A 15,218-nucleotide genomic window follows, 5' to 3' on the forward strand; every position below is an offset into this window, starting at 1 on the left:
CCAAAAAAACACAAGTGCTTGCCTCCCAGGAATAGAACAGGATGTGGAATAATAAGTTACAACAAAACTAGGCCCAAACCCTGGGATCAGGGCTAAAGGAGACAACTCAGTAAGGGAACAGTTAAATTATTAAAGCACAAGCAAATTATTTACTGAACTATAGTAAGTGATTATGAAAAGTAAAATAGGGCAAAACAAAAATCATCTCAGGGCTAGGCTGTCTTATTCAGGATTTCTCTGGCTATCATAAACTACTAGGAACAAAAGCAACTTAGAAGGAAAAGGGTTTTTTTTAATGTTTGGTTTTCTTTTCTTTTTCTTTTTCTTTTTTTTTTTTTCTTTTTTTCTTTGCTTTGCTTTCACTCTTTCCTTAATTTCTGGTTTTTAATTAACATTACATCCTAATTGCAGACCCCTCTCTCTTCTCATACCAGTCCTGCCCTTACAAACCCCTCCCCACATTGTCTCTTCTCCTTCTCCTCAAAGAAGGGGAAACCCCCCTGGAGTACAACCCTCACATTGGTGTATCTAGTACCTGTAGGACTAATGACCTCCTCTCCCAATGAGGCTGGATCAGGAAGTCCAGGTAGGGGAAGGGTATCCAATGGCAGACATTCAAGCTCCAATTGTTAGCCTTTGTTTCATTCTTATTAGCTCTTCCAGTCTTCATCAAACAAATCATGCACTCAGTAAATGCACTTACAGTCAACATTTGCACTCTGCACTCTCAAAACAGAAAGGAAAAGCTGCTAAGTCGTGTATGGCTGTTGATTGGATGGTGTTACATGGAATTCTACTCCTGGAGCAGAGCCATCAGGATGTGGATCTACAAGAGTGCTGACAGTTGCTGTGAACATGCCACTTGTTTGTATAATAATGTATATATTTTACTTTATGTTCCTACTTCGGGAAATGTTCTCCCTGACAAGGTTAATGTTTTAAGGTTGTGTTTTCCTTGACCGGACTTATTTGGGTCAGAGACTTACCATAACACCTATCCCTAAAACACATTACACAGGATTACACAGGACCATTGGCCACCCACAGACAAGAGAAGTCCTTGCCACCTCATTCCCTATAGACCAGTCAGTTTAAAAGTCACACTGTTATGCTAATCATATTGTGCCTAGTTGCTATTTCTTCTGCCCCTGGAAACTATATAAAGGTGCCTGAGGTCACCTCTCCTTTTGGATGCAGGACAACCCCAGCATGCTGGCACAATAAAATTCCTCTTGCTTTTGCATTGATCCTTGGCTCCATGTTGTTCACTCAGGGGGTCCCTGGTAAGCTAAGGTTCATCAGAGTCTTAAAATGCTACAGAGTTGTCTACTTGTCTTTTTGCTTTTTAATCCTCATTCCTACCCTGGAGAATCTGTTTACTGACTGAGCTGGCTTGGTCATTTCATTTATTTAAATTTCAAATGTTATTCCCTTTCCCAGTTTCCCCTCCAGAAACCCCCTAATTCCATTCCTCCCAACCCCTGCTTTTATAAAGGTGCTCCCCGACCTACCTACCTGCTCCCACCTTATTGCCCTAGCATTTCCCTACACTGCTGTATTGTAGAGTGAAAAATTATAAAGACCATTTTATAAAATATATACAGGCTTTTTCTTTACCCCTAGACCCAAGCAAAAGAATGCAGGTTCCAGAAAGTGGAACTGAATGTAAGATTTCAGGCCTTCACTGCCCCAGGATACATTTCAGGAGGAGACCATTATCTGTGAGTCAGAGGACACTTGCTGGATTAACATTCCTCAAGCCTCAGGGAAGAGAACCCACCTGTGGGTGGGGAAGGCCCAAAGCAGGAAGACACATTCCTGACTACAAAGAAAGATGCAAGTCATCTGGGTGGTCCCAGGAACTGGCTGACCACAAGATAAATGGTTGGGTGAGGTTACATCCTTACAAAAGATAAGTGTACTTTCTACTGTTTTATGTTGTTTCCTTGGTTACCGTTTCCCCCCACTTGAGGTATTCCCAGTGTTCCAGAAAGCTGTAATTTAAATCTAACTAGATGCTCTGCTAACCTAGATAAGCTTCTGCCTACAGGAACTGCCCCACCCCCACCCCCATCTGGTACAGCCTGCTGATGTTCAAAATTTGTAAAGCAACCAATCATGTGTAACCTTGAGAAAATTTCCCCCTTTCCTCACCCCATGCAATAAAAAGCCCCTCAGCTTGCTGGTCTTTTGTCAAATTCTGCTTCTGTGTGGGCAAGCAGTTTGACCTTGGCCGGCCAACTCTCCCTAATAAACCTCTGCTGATTGCATCCAGGTATGGTGTCTTGCAATTTTTGGGTGGCCATGATTTCCCAAGACTTGAGTAAGGGTCTCCCGAGTTTGGGGGTCTTCATTATCAAGCTTTCATAGGACCAAGGTCCTCCCCTCTCATTGATAAGGTCACCTCTACTACATATACAACTGGTCTCTTTGATTGATATTTTTGTTCTTCCTATAGAGTTATTGTTGTGTTATATGGCTTGGCAGCTCATGTCTAGACAGACCACTGCAGGCCAAACTGTTCCACATGAGATTCTGTTAGAGGAGAAAAGGGCAAAGGTGGTGGCAAAGAAGGGGGAGGAGAGGTCAGAGGGGTCTGCCTATTTGTTTGGATAGTGAGGTATGTTAGTATTCTGTCTAAACTCCACCTCCACAGTTACCTGGCAACAGCCAGGTATGCTCTACCCCACAGTTACCTAGCAACAGCCAGGTAGGCCTGGCTCACTACAAAAGGGGCTGCTTGCCCCCTCCTCTCTCTCTCTCTCTTACTCTTTTGATCTCTTTCCTCTAGCTCCTCTCTGTCCCCTCCCCGCTCTCCCCTTCCTTTTCCCCTGTCTCTACGTGGTCATAGCTGGCCTCTACTTCTCTACTCCTCTACTTCTCTTCTCTCTCTCTCTCTCTCTCTCTCTCTCTCTCTCTCTCTCTCTCTCTCTCTGTCTGTCTGCCTTTACTACCCTCCTGGCTCCCCTCCCCATGCCCTCAATAAACTCTATTCTATACTATACTGGTGTGTGACTGGTTCCTCAGGGGGAAGAGATGCCTCTGCATGGGCCCGCTGATACATCCCCTTCCCCCATACCTCTCCACACAACCACAGAACATACTCTCTTTATCTTTTTATAAACACTTCAAGGTATCTTCTCACAGGTAAAGGTGGGAGGTGAGTCAAATAGATTCTGGGAATGTGTGGTGGTTGCCTTGGCAATGAATCTGCAGATGTGGGGGGTTACCATCACCTAGGTGTGATGTCACTTGGTCAGGAGCTGATCCTGATACCAACATACCTCCCTTTTTCTTATCATAAAAAGAAGAAAAAAAGAAGAAGGGGGAAGCTGACGGTGAAAAGGGGAAAGGAGCACCCACAGAGTCTCTTAAACTACTTCCTGTTGTCTAAAGGCATTGTCAATTTTGGGGTGTAGCTAACTTTCACCACCAGGCTCCACTTAGTAAATATTCACATCAGGTTCCTCTGTGGACAGTGGCTCCTCTGTGGACAGCAACTGGTAATCCTGTAACAGGAACTGATTAATAGTTTGGTTTGAATTTTTTTGCATTTGTTGTTGAAGGAATGTAGAAACAAGATTAATGAGGCAGGGAGCAAATGACACCAGAAAGATGACTAGGAGAGGTGTTACAAAAAGGAGTATCCACTTCCATATAGGGGTTTCAAAAATCCCAGAACTGGAAATCTCACATTTCCTGAAATTTTGTATGTCTGATTGTAGCTCCTGGATTTTATTTCTCACTATCCTAGACTGGTTGACATAGAAACAGCATTCTTCTTGGAGAAACAGGAAAAGACCACCTTCTCTAGCTGTCAAGGCATCTAGCCCCTGTTGGTTCTGAAACATTACAGCTGCCAAAGAATTGATCTGTTTCTGGATAGTAAGCATGGTCTTAGACATTTTTTAAAAACCGCTTTTAAACTCAGAAGTAAATTTGTCATATTTGGTCATGGAAGTCATTATTTCTGCAATTACAGTGCCAGCACTAATGGCTATGGCTATTCCCACAAAGACCAAGAGTGGCATGACCTGAACTGCCCTCTTATGTTGGGCAGCTGTCATATCTACAACTGGGATTGGCAGGGGCTTATTTCCCTGAAGTACCTAGTTTAGGGAAAAGGAGTACCAATATGCAAACTCCTGACCAGCTGGAGGGTAGGCAATGATATACCTGAGTGCCACAAAGAATTGATGTGTTTTGGAGTGCAGGGCACTGTGGCAGAGATGATGTATCAAGGGCTGAGGTTCCATTGCTGTCCAGGGAGCTTAGCATTCCTACAAAACATGTTCCAGAAGTCTTAAAACAGCTTGTCATGCCAAAAAGAGGGATAAAAGAAAAGTAAGGAGTCAGGGCAGCTGAAAAAAGGTGAGGTAAGTTTACTCAGAAGAATCACCAGAGAGGGTGTAAGTGGCAAATGTGAGTTAGTTCCAGGGGAAGACATAGCCAGTAATCTTTAAAGCAACCAGATCTGGTGACATTAAGTAGTTGGTACTGAAGACCCCCATACTCGGGAGACCCTTCCTCAAATCTCAGGAAATCACAACCACCCAAAGATCACAAGAAACCATACCTGGATACAATCAGCAGAGGCTTTATTAGGGAAGTTAGCTCCAAGAGCAAGGTTTGGCCTCAAATGGTGGGCTAAGGGGTCTTTTATAGCATGGGGTGGGGAAAGGAAGGCATTTTCGTGCTGTTACACATGATTGGTTGCATTTTCGTGCCATTACACATGATTGGTTGTTTTACAAATTTTGAACATAGCACTGGGAAGACCAAGGGAGGGAGGGGTAACCAAGAACAGTGGAATATTTTAGAGGAATCTAGCCCAAATGATCTAGAGTCATGTGAAAATCACTCTGCACACTCATTCTTCTCAAAAATGTGGTCTTACCAAGTCACTGTCCCCTATACCTTCATTACAAAACATTTCTCACTTCCTCCAGTCACAGCCCCACCTAGATGGCTTGTACTTTTTATGGTCAGGAATGTGTCTTCCTGCCTCGGGCCTCTTCCACCCATAGGTGGGCCTATTGCTTGAGGCTCGAGGAATGTAATTCATCCAGCAAGCGTCCTGGGATATGAAGGCCTGAAATCTTATTTTCAGTTCCTCGTTCTGGAATCTGCACTTTTCGCCCAGGTCTAAGGGCAAAGAAATCTACACATATTTCATAAAATGGCCTTTATAATTTTTCACTCTACAGTACACCAAGGTCAAAGTCTGAAGCAAAAGGTGAAATGACAAGTTAGTGGCATTTATGAGTGGTGATGTCAAAGAGGTAAAGACCTCAGAGGAATGTTTGATTACTTTCCCTACTTTTCCAATATCTAGAAGTTGAGTAATTGAGACATATTCTCTCTGGATGCAGATAGTACTTACTGGGGACCCGGGTTGATTTTTATGGCAGAGCTTACTAACAACTCCTGTCTCCTAACTGGAATTCCATGGGTCTTGTATGTAGAAAAAAAGTGTCTTTTTGTGTTGATGGAAGAAATGAATGGTCCATGGTTCTAGCAAGTATATCTGACAAGACCAACTTAGGCAGCCCCCAAATTCATCTGGCCATTTTCTACAATAATCTTTTGTCTGGTCAAAGAGAAGGCAAGCATAGAGATCATAATATTTAGATAAGATAACAAATACAGGGATGACAACAATTTGGATCAGTTCCTGGCATCTGTCTATGGAGCAGTTTCGTGACCCCATTTGGAAAGACTGTTTGTTATTTTGGGGGGATTTCTTGAACCTAGAATCTCCAGATGTAAGGGCTAACCTGGATGGAAACAAACAGCAGGGGTAGAAGAAGAAACCCATGTCTAATCCAGTGAGGTTGAGTGCAGCTGCTGGAGTGGAGACTCATTTTCTGGGATTGGGGATAAGGTAGGTGGTTTCGACATATTCTAGAGCTTAACAGAGCATGGTCCTGTTAGGGTCAATGTGTATGAAAAAGAGCCATTTTTAGGTGGAGAAATGAAAAGTTTGAGATGAGACAGGTGGGCCCAATGAGAGAGTTCCTCGAGTTTAGCAGCTGTAAGGGTCATGAGAATTACCTTAAAAGAGCCCTGCCATTTGGGAGAGAGGATGATGACCAATGATTTGGAGAAGATAGAAGAACTTTGTCTCCAATGTTGACAGGCAGTGGACAGGAGTCAGTGTGTGGCCACAGTAGATGGTGGTCAGCAAGGTTCCATAGGAGAGAATGGAGGTGGCAAAGTAATGGGGTGAATAGATGATCTGGGAGGGGAGAGCATTTAGGTGAAAGACCAGGAATTAGGACTGAACATCCATAATGAGTTCAAAGGGTGAGATGAGGAGAGGTCCCTTGGGGAGAGCTCTTAGGCTGAAAAGAGCCAGAAGTAGGAGTTTTACCCAATCAAGGTGAAGTTCCTGTGACAACTTAGCAAGAACGGTTTTTAGAGAGCTCTTAGTTCTTTCTGCCTTAACTGAAGATTGAGGGTTGTAGGGAATATGAAGATGCCAGGGTATGTCTAGGGCCTTAGATAGAATTTGAAAAAGTTGTGAAATAAATTCAGGACCATTGTCTGACTAAAGGGAGGCTGGGACACCAAAATCAGGAGAGGAGATGAGAGACTGTCTGAGCCCTTTTGTTAGTTGTGGGAAATGCCTCCACCCACCCTGAAAAGGTGTCCACCATGACCAGGAGGTACTTGGGATGTTTGACAGTGGGCATATAAGTAAAGTTAAGTTGCCAGTCAGTTCCACAAAGGCAATCTCTAGCCTGTTGGGTAGTAAGAGGGGTGCTATGATACCTTGAGTTCGAGTCTGACATCTGACAGATTTTGCAAGAAGCAGTGATAGATTTTAAGAAATGTAAATCCTCAGGAGTAGCCTGTAGGTGGGTCTTAACAAAATAAGACAATGTTTGGCTGTTAGGATGAAAGAGTTGGTGAAGATAGGACATAGTTTGACAAGTGTCAGGGAGTGAAGGTGGGGATATGGGTTGCAGTGTAAGAATGTCCTGGGGAGGGTGAGACAAGTCTAGGCCTCTAAGGGCCAAAGCTCTAGCTGCCTTGTTGGCTCAGATGTTTCCCTTGGAGACAATAGAGTCATCAATCTGGTGGGATCTTCAGCAAACAATCCCAATAGCTGTGGGGAGATGGGAGGCCTTTAGCATGGCCATAATTTGGTTTGCATTAGTTACTGATCCTCCTTTTGTGATAAGTAACCTGTGCTCCTTCCAGATAGCAGTGTAGGACAGGAAGATATGGAAAGCATATTTGGAATCTGTGTAGATGTTGAAGAATTTTTTTCTGTGCAATTTGGAAGGCACAGATGAGGGCTTTTATTTCAGCCTGTGTTAATTAGTGGTATGAGTAGTAAGGGCCTGTGCCTCCTCAACCTCGGTGTCTGACACTATGGCATAGCTCACTTTTCTGGCCCCTTCATATAGAAAGAAGCTTCCATCTGTATACCAGACATAGATTTCCTGAGGCAATGTGTTCTTCTGCATGTATGAAGGATGAGGTAACAGTTCCCCTAAAGTTTCAGTGCAAGAGTAGAATAAGGAGTGGTTATTATTTGGTCAAGAAAGAAGATTGAAGATATTAAGAGGTGGGCATGACTGGAAGGTGAATGTGGAGTCTTCTACTGGGACTACCTGAAGAGAAAGAGCCCTGGAGGGAGGTAGAGTCTGTAAGCCTTTGTAAGTTAGGAGCTGTAACAGGTTTTGAGAAGAAAGGACACTTATAGGTTATAGGAAACTCCAAGGTTAGGTGTTTTGACTCTCAAATAAGGAGTTCAGTGGCTGCTAAGGTATGAATACAAGGTGCCCATCTCTGGATGGTTAGATCTAGTTTTTCTAGATCTAACCCATCTCATTTTCAAGGTGCCCATCTCTGGATGGTTAGATCTAGATAGTTAGATCTTTTGCTACAGGTGCAAAAGAGGGTCCCAGTTGGTGACCTAAGACTCCAAGGGCAAATCCCTCTTTTTCAGTTACATAGAGGGAAAAAAAGGACAAGTCAGGTCAGGGAGATGTAAGGCTGGGGCCTTAAGAAGAGCCTATTTGAGTCTTTGAAGGAGCTTGGCAACAAGTTTGAGAAGAGGTTCATGGATGGGGCCTAATACTGCTTCATATAAGGGACAAGACAGGAGGGAAAAAGAAGAAATCCAGGAACATAAAAAGCTAGCCATTCCTAGGAATAATAGAATCTCTTCCTTTGGAGAAGGAACAGTTAGAAACTGAATCAGATTCTTTCTATCTAAGGTAATAACATTGTGGGTTGGAGTAATTTTTAGTCCCAAATAGGTGACCTGAGGAGTAGACAGTTGGACTTTAGAAGATGAGACCCTGTAGCCTCAACTGGAAAAAAATTTAGAAGAACAGAGGTGTCAGCTTGGCTAATCTCTAGAGAAGGATTGCAAAGAAGAACATCATCCACATAAAGTACAATCTTAGATTTAGGGAGAGACAGAGACTGTAAGTCAGAAGCCAGGGCCTGGCCAAATAGGTGTGGGCTGTCAAGGAATCCCTGAGGTAGAACAGTCCATGTAAGTTGGGTAGAAAACTGGGTGCCAGGATTTGTCCAGGTAAAGGCAAATAAATATGTTCTGTGATTGGGCATCTAGAGGTATAGAGAAAAATGCATCCTTGAGATCTAGGACTGAGAAACAGGAAGTTCCTGAGGGCATGGTGAAAAGAAGTATATAAGGGTTAGCCACAACAGGATGGAGGGGAACCACTGCAGAACTAATGCGCCTGAGGTCTTGAACCAGGCGATAGGTACCATTAGGTTTCTTAACTGCTAATATAGGGGTGATGAAGGGGGGAAGAGGTAGGGAAATGGAGTTTTTTTTTTCAAGAGGTCAGAAATGATAGGCTTAAGTCCCCTAGGCTCTGGAGAAAAAGAGAATATCGAGTTTGGGTGATGTACCTAATAGGGTCCAGTAACTGGATGACAACAGGAAAATGATGTTTAGCAACAACGGGGTTCTGAACAGACCAAACTTGGAGCCCACCTGAGAAGCTGGCAAAGGAAACAACACGATAGTGTTAGTAGGTTGATGGGGAAGAAGAAGGAGCAGAGGTACTGCTGGCGAGCTTGGGTTTAGGTGAATGGCGGGAGCAAAGGAAATAAAGGCTCCCAGCTTTGCTGAAAGATTCCTTCCCAATAATGGGACAAAACATGTTGGCACTATCAAAAAGGAATGGGTGAAAAGTACACCCCGAAATGCGACTAAGTGGGGAGGAGGGATCTGGTGAGGAAGGTAAGGTTGTCTTCCTACCCCGTCGATAGAAAAACAGGAAGGTGAAGTGGGTCTCAGAAACTCTGTCAGGATTGAGTAAGTGACCCCAGTGTCCAAGAGGAAGGAGATGGGACACTACATACCACAATAGCTACCCAGGGCTCCCTGCCAGTGATAGACATGGTCCGGTTGGGAAAGCTGTGGCTCCTCCAGTCATCTATAGCCAAGCCTAGGAGATCAGCTGGAAGGTTACCTGGGAGTGACTTCCCTCTGTTCTGCACAATGTGAGGGCAATCGACAGCCTAATGTCCCTCCTGATGGCACCTACGGCATGGCCCCCTTGGTTTGCCCATGGTAGGACAAGCCCTCACCCAGTGACCTTGTTGACTCCATCTATAGCAGGGGCCTTGAGGTCCCTGAGCCTTAGAAGACCAGGAGTCTAGGGTAGCAACTGAGGCTGGTCCGACAGCCTTTACCAGCATGTGGTATTTTTGTTTTCAGGCTTTCTCATCTCTTTCATGGTACACCTTGAAGGCCAGTGCCAAGACTTCTGCTAGTGGAGTTAGGGGTCTCTTCTCCAACAGGCTAAGTTTAGCTTTTATGGCAGGGTAACTCTGGGGGGAAAAAAAGTAGTTCATCAGAAGTTGCTTACCTTCTGGATTTTTAGGTTCCAGATTAGTGTATTGCAATAAAGCCTTTGTAAGGCATTCTAAAAACTGACATGGATTTTCCTGTTTGTCCTGGACAACTTCTTGGAGTATTTCAAAATTTACTGGCTTTAAGGCTGCCTTTCAAAAGAGTGGCATGGCCCACTCAGGGGCTAAGGTATCATGACACAAGATGAATGAGTGATGGCCAGGCAGGAGCAGGCATTATAACCCAACACTCAAGTTAACAGGATTGTACAGATGAGTGGCAACTCCTTGCTCTGGAAGCAGCTTTGGGTTTAAGCCTTTTAAGAGTGGACCTCCAAGGCGATTTTAATGCAAGCTTCCTGCTGTGGCTTCAAGATAATTTGAGATCTCCTGTAAACTTTCCCTGAATGCTTAGTAGGAGGACCTCTGACTGCTTGAGAGTTCTAGCTGACTATTTTTCTTTTTAAAAAATTTAACACGATTACTTTTCTCAATTTTAGAGAAGATGTTTAAATAGTTCTGTTGAAACTTTTCATAGTGTTGTGTACCATTCAACTTTTTCTCGCAGCACTGAGAGCCATCGCAAAGGATTGGCACGAGGGTGTTGTGTTTGGCACCGTGTGAACAGGAGTGGTTTGCAGCTGAGGGGTAGTGGTTTCATGTGCAGCATCACTCTGTGGTGACACTAGGGTTTACTGTCTCCATTTTGAAGGCTACTTGAGCTTCAAAAGCCTGCTGTCTAATTTTTAGAGAATAAGTTTGTTCCATGCATTTCAGAGTATTATGTAACCTATTTTTGCAGAAGGTACTGTTACATTAAGTGCATCCCTGTATTCTGGTTTAAAAAGAAATGTAATCTTTTTGGAAATAAAACTTCATATTCTGTCAAAAAAAAAAGAGGGGGGGCTGCCTTTCTTAGGACTAGCCAGAAGGCATGTTATAAATCTATCTCTAGCTAAGATACCACCTGAAGAATTATAATTCCATCAAGGATCCTGGTCAGGAACTGCCTCAGATCCAACTGGATATGTTCCATCTATTTGATGAATCCCTTCTGCATGTGTTTTTCCCTCTTCCCAAATTCATCTGCATTTATCAGGAAGTAAATTATTAGTAAAGATCATATGTACATCATGGAAAGTCAGGCTATAAGATTGAATAATGTACTGAAACATTTTAATAAAAGCAGAGGCGTTAGAGGTATAGGAACCCACTCTGCTTTCTATTTGAAGTCCACTCAGCAAGAAAGGAACATGTACTCTGACAAGACCATCTATCCCAGCAACTTCCCTTAGAGGAAGGACCAATGTGGGGTCAGGTGTCCCTGGAGGAGAAGGACTTGGGGATTTGTCTGTGGCCTTAGAGCTATGATAGGAGGAATAAAGGTCGCCTCCAATGCAAGGCAATTGAGACGACCTGCAGCTGGCACAGGAGGAGGGTAAGGGTCTGGAGAGGTCGAGCTAGTAGGCTCTGGGTTATCCTGGTGAGAAGAAGAAACTGAGGTGGCAGTTTTTGGCAGCATGGAAACCAGTCTACGGTGGAGGGGAGGTGGTTCCTTAGCTGGATCCAGGATTGTAGCATCATCAAGTGGAGGTTGTGTAGGTTTCATGGCTAAGAGAAGTTGGGTTGGAAAACAAGTAGAGCACATAAAAGGGTGGGAGTGAATATAGATGAATGCCTGGACATAAGAAATCTCTTTCCATTTACCAGAGCCCTGTCAGTATATATGAAGATCTCTGAAAAATAATCAGATCTAGCATATTATTAAGTGGCTATTTGAACCCATTACCTAGTGGGTACTGAATCCAGACCTTACTGCAGAGGTGTATAAGTTTCGATGCCCTCAATTCTGGTGTTAACTTCAGAGATTTGAGATTCTCCAGGAGACATCCCAGTGGGGGTACTTGGGAATACATCAGAAGACAATTTGGTGCCCACTGGTTGATAGGGACATTACTGAACTAGTCATACTGGCATCTAGAGAAGAGTTCAGTAATGAGTCATGAATGTACAACCAACTACATATTCAGGTCATCACACAAATAACTAAGGCTTCAGCAGTAATTCCCTGAATTGCCAAAGAGCAGCCCACCATGGATCTAGGAATTCTGGACCAGCTGCAAGAGGAATGTATGTATGAACCACTTTCAAGAAGGGAAGTCACCCAAGGGTCTAAGTCTTAACTTTTAGGTCAGCCAGGAGACTGGCTATAACGACCAGGGCACTGAAATGCCAACCCCTTAGCCCAAAAAAGGCTGGCCAGGCCCTATCTGGGCATTTAGGGTCCCTCACGCTGACTGGAGTAACATCTTATCAATCAATATGCCACTGTGTATTTGCAGGTTTTTGCAATCTGGTAGCAGGAAATTTGGAACTAAGTGGCTGGTGTGGGCACATCTGACTGCACAACCCACCCATGTGGCAGATGCTAACTCCACATGGTGAACCATGATGGCACAGATCACATAGAAGAAGATTCTTGCAGCCTTCCCTAATTAAACATAGGGACCTAATTAAGCTAGGTCCCTAGCTTCTGTCCATTGGTTAGATGTAAGTATCTGCTTCTGGCTCAGTCAGCTGCTTCTGGCTCAGTCTGGTCCTCTCAGAGGGTAACCATACTGGGCTCCTGTCTGTAAGCACACCATAGCATCAATAATAGTGAAAGGCCTTGGATCCTCCCCTTGAGATGAGTCCCAATTAGAGCCTGTTACTGGACCTCCTTTCCCTCAGTCTCTTCTCCACTTTTGTCCTTGCAGTTCTTTAGACAGAAACAATTCTGAGTCAGAGTTTTTGACTGTGGAATGGCAACCCCATCCCTCCACTTCATACTCTGTCTTTCTTCTAAAGGTGGATTCTAACTTTCCCTATTGTTGGGCATTTCTTCTAAAGTCCCTCCTTTTGAGTCTAAGATTCTCTTACCTCCTGGTTCTTCAGTACATTCTAGAGGGTTTGTCCACCTCTCACTTCCCTAGGTTATATGTTTCCAGTCATTCTGCTGGCCCTCAGGGCTTGACTCCTGACTCCCTCCTGCCCCAACTCCTGCCCCAATACCTGATCATGTTCCCTTTTTCCTCTGCCCTCCCCTTCCCCTTCTGCTCTTTCACCCAGTACCCTACCTACCTCTGCCTTCTGGTTTCTTCTCCTTCTCTAGTGGGATTAAAGCATTCTCACTTGAACCCTTTGGCTTGTTAACCTTTTGAGTTCTGTGGACTATATCATGGCTATTCTGGTTTTTTTGTTTGTTTGTTTTTCTTTTCTTTTCTTTTCTTTTTCTTTTTCTTTTTTTTTCTTTTTTTTTTTGTAATATCCACTTACATATCCTTTTGGGTCTGAGATACCTCACTCAAGACTCAGAATGATGTTTTTTAGTTACATCCATTTGTGTGAAAAACACAGGATGTACTTGTTCTTATTTCATGCATATTATCCCATTGTGTAAATAAAACATATGTTCTGTATCCATTCTTTTTTTGTGGGACATCTGGGTTGTTTCCAGATTCTGGCTATCACAAATAAGGTCACTATGTACATAGTGGAGCATGTGCCCTTATGGCATGGTGAGGCAGCTTTTCCGTGTATGCCCAAGAGTGGTATAGCTGGATCTTTAGGTTGAACTATTTCCAATTTTCTGAGGAACCTCCAGATTGATTTCCACAGTGGTTGTACCAGTTTGTAATCCTACCAGCAATGGAGAAGTGTTCCTCTTTCTTCACATCCTCCCCAACATGTGCTGTTACCTGAGTTTTTGCTCTTAGCCATTCTGATTGCTGTAGGTGGTATCTCAGGGTCATTTTGATTTGCATTTCCTTGATCACAAGGAATCTGCACATTTCTTTAAGTGCTTCTCAGTCATTCAAGATTTCTCTATTGTGAATTCTCTATTTAGTTCTATACCCCATTTTTAGATTGGGTTGTTTGGTTTTGTGGAGGTTGGCTTTTTGAGTTCTTTATGTATTTTGGACTTTAGCCCTTATCAGATGTAGGGCTAGTGAATATTTTTTCCCAATTTGTAGGTTGCAAATTTGTTCTATTGACTATGTCCTTTGCATTACAGAAGCTTTTCAGTTTCAAGAGGCTCCATTTATCAATTATTGATTTTAGAGCCTGAGCCATTGGAGTTTTGTTTAGGAAATCCCCCCTCCACCCATGCCCATGAGTTTTTAGCCTCTTTTTAATTTTCTCTTCTATTAGATTTAGTTTATCTGGTCTTATGTTGAAGTCCTTGATCCACTTGAAGTTGAGCTTTGTGCAAGGTGATAAATATAGATCTATTTCATTTTTCTACATACCAACTGCCAGTTAGACCAGCACCCTTTATTGACAATGATTTTTTTTATTGTAGTTTTTTGCTTCATTGTCAAAGATCAGGTGTCCATAAGTATGTGGTTTTATTTCTTAGTCGTCAATTCTATTCCATTGGTCAGTATGTCTGTCTCTGTACCAATACTATGCAGTTTTTATCACTATTGCTCTCATGATTTCCCCCAGAAGTTGTTTTATTGTAAGAATAATTTTTGCTACCCTGGGTTTTTTGTTTTTCCATATATAATTGAGAATTGCTCTTTCCATGTCTTTGAAGAATTGTGTTAGAATTTTGATGGGGGTTGCATTGAATCTGTAGATTGCTTTTGGTAGGATGGCCATTTTTACTATGTTGATCTTACCAATCCATGAGCATAGGAGATCTGTCCAATTTCTGAGGTCTTCTTCGATTTTGTTCTTGAGAAACTTGAAGTACTTGTCATACAGATCTTTCACTTGTTTGATTAGAGTTACCCGAAGATATTTTATATTACTTGTGACTATTGTGACGGGTATTGTTTTCTTATATTCTTTCTCAGCCCATTTATCTTTGGTATAAAGGAAGGTTACTGAGTTGTTTGAGTTAATTTTATATCTAACCACTTTGTGGAAGTTATCGGCTGTAGAAGTTCTTTGGTAGAATTTTTGGGGTCATTTATGTATACTATCAAATCATCTGCAAATAGTGATACTTTGACTTCTTTGCCAATTTATATCCCCTTGCCTTTTGTTTTGCCTTATTGCTTTGGCTAGAACTTTGAGTAATATATTGAATAGATATGGGGAGAGTGGGCATCCTTGTCTTGTGCCTGATTTTAGTAAGATTGCTTCAAGTATCTATCCATTCAATGTAACTCCAACAAAAGGAGGGTACCTACACCAAAGAAAAGACATTAATTATCTCATAACAAAACAAAAAGGAGAAACCACATGCACATAATGCCACCTACAAAAACAAACTTAACAGGAACTAACAATCATCTTTAATATCTCTCAATATTAATGGACTCAACTCATTGATTAAAAAGTCATAAGCTAACAGACTGAATACACAAACAGAATCCAGCTTT

The sequence above is a fragment of the Arvicanthis niloticus genome, chromosome 9 (genome assembly GCF_011762505.2).
Source record: "Arvicanthis niloticus isolate mArvNil1 chromosome 9, mArvNil1.pat.X, whole genome shotgun sequence".
Classification (NCBI taxonomy): domain Eukaryota; kingdom Metazoa; phylum Chordata; class Mammalia; order Rodentia; family Muridae; genus Arvicanthis; species Arvicanthis niloticus.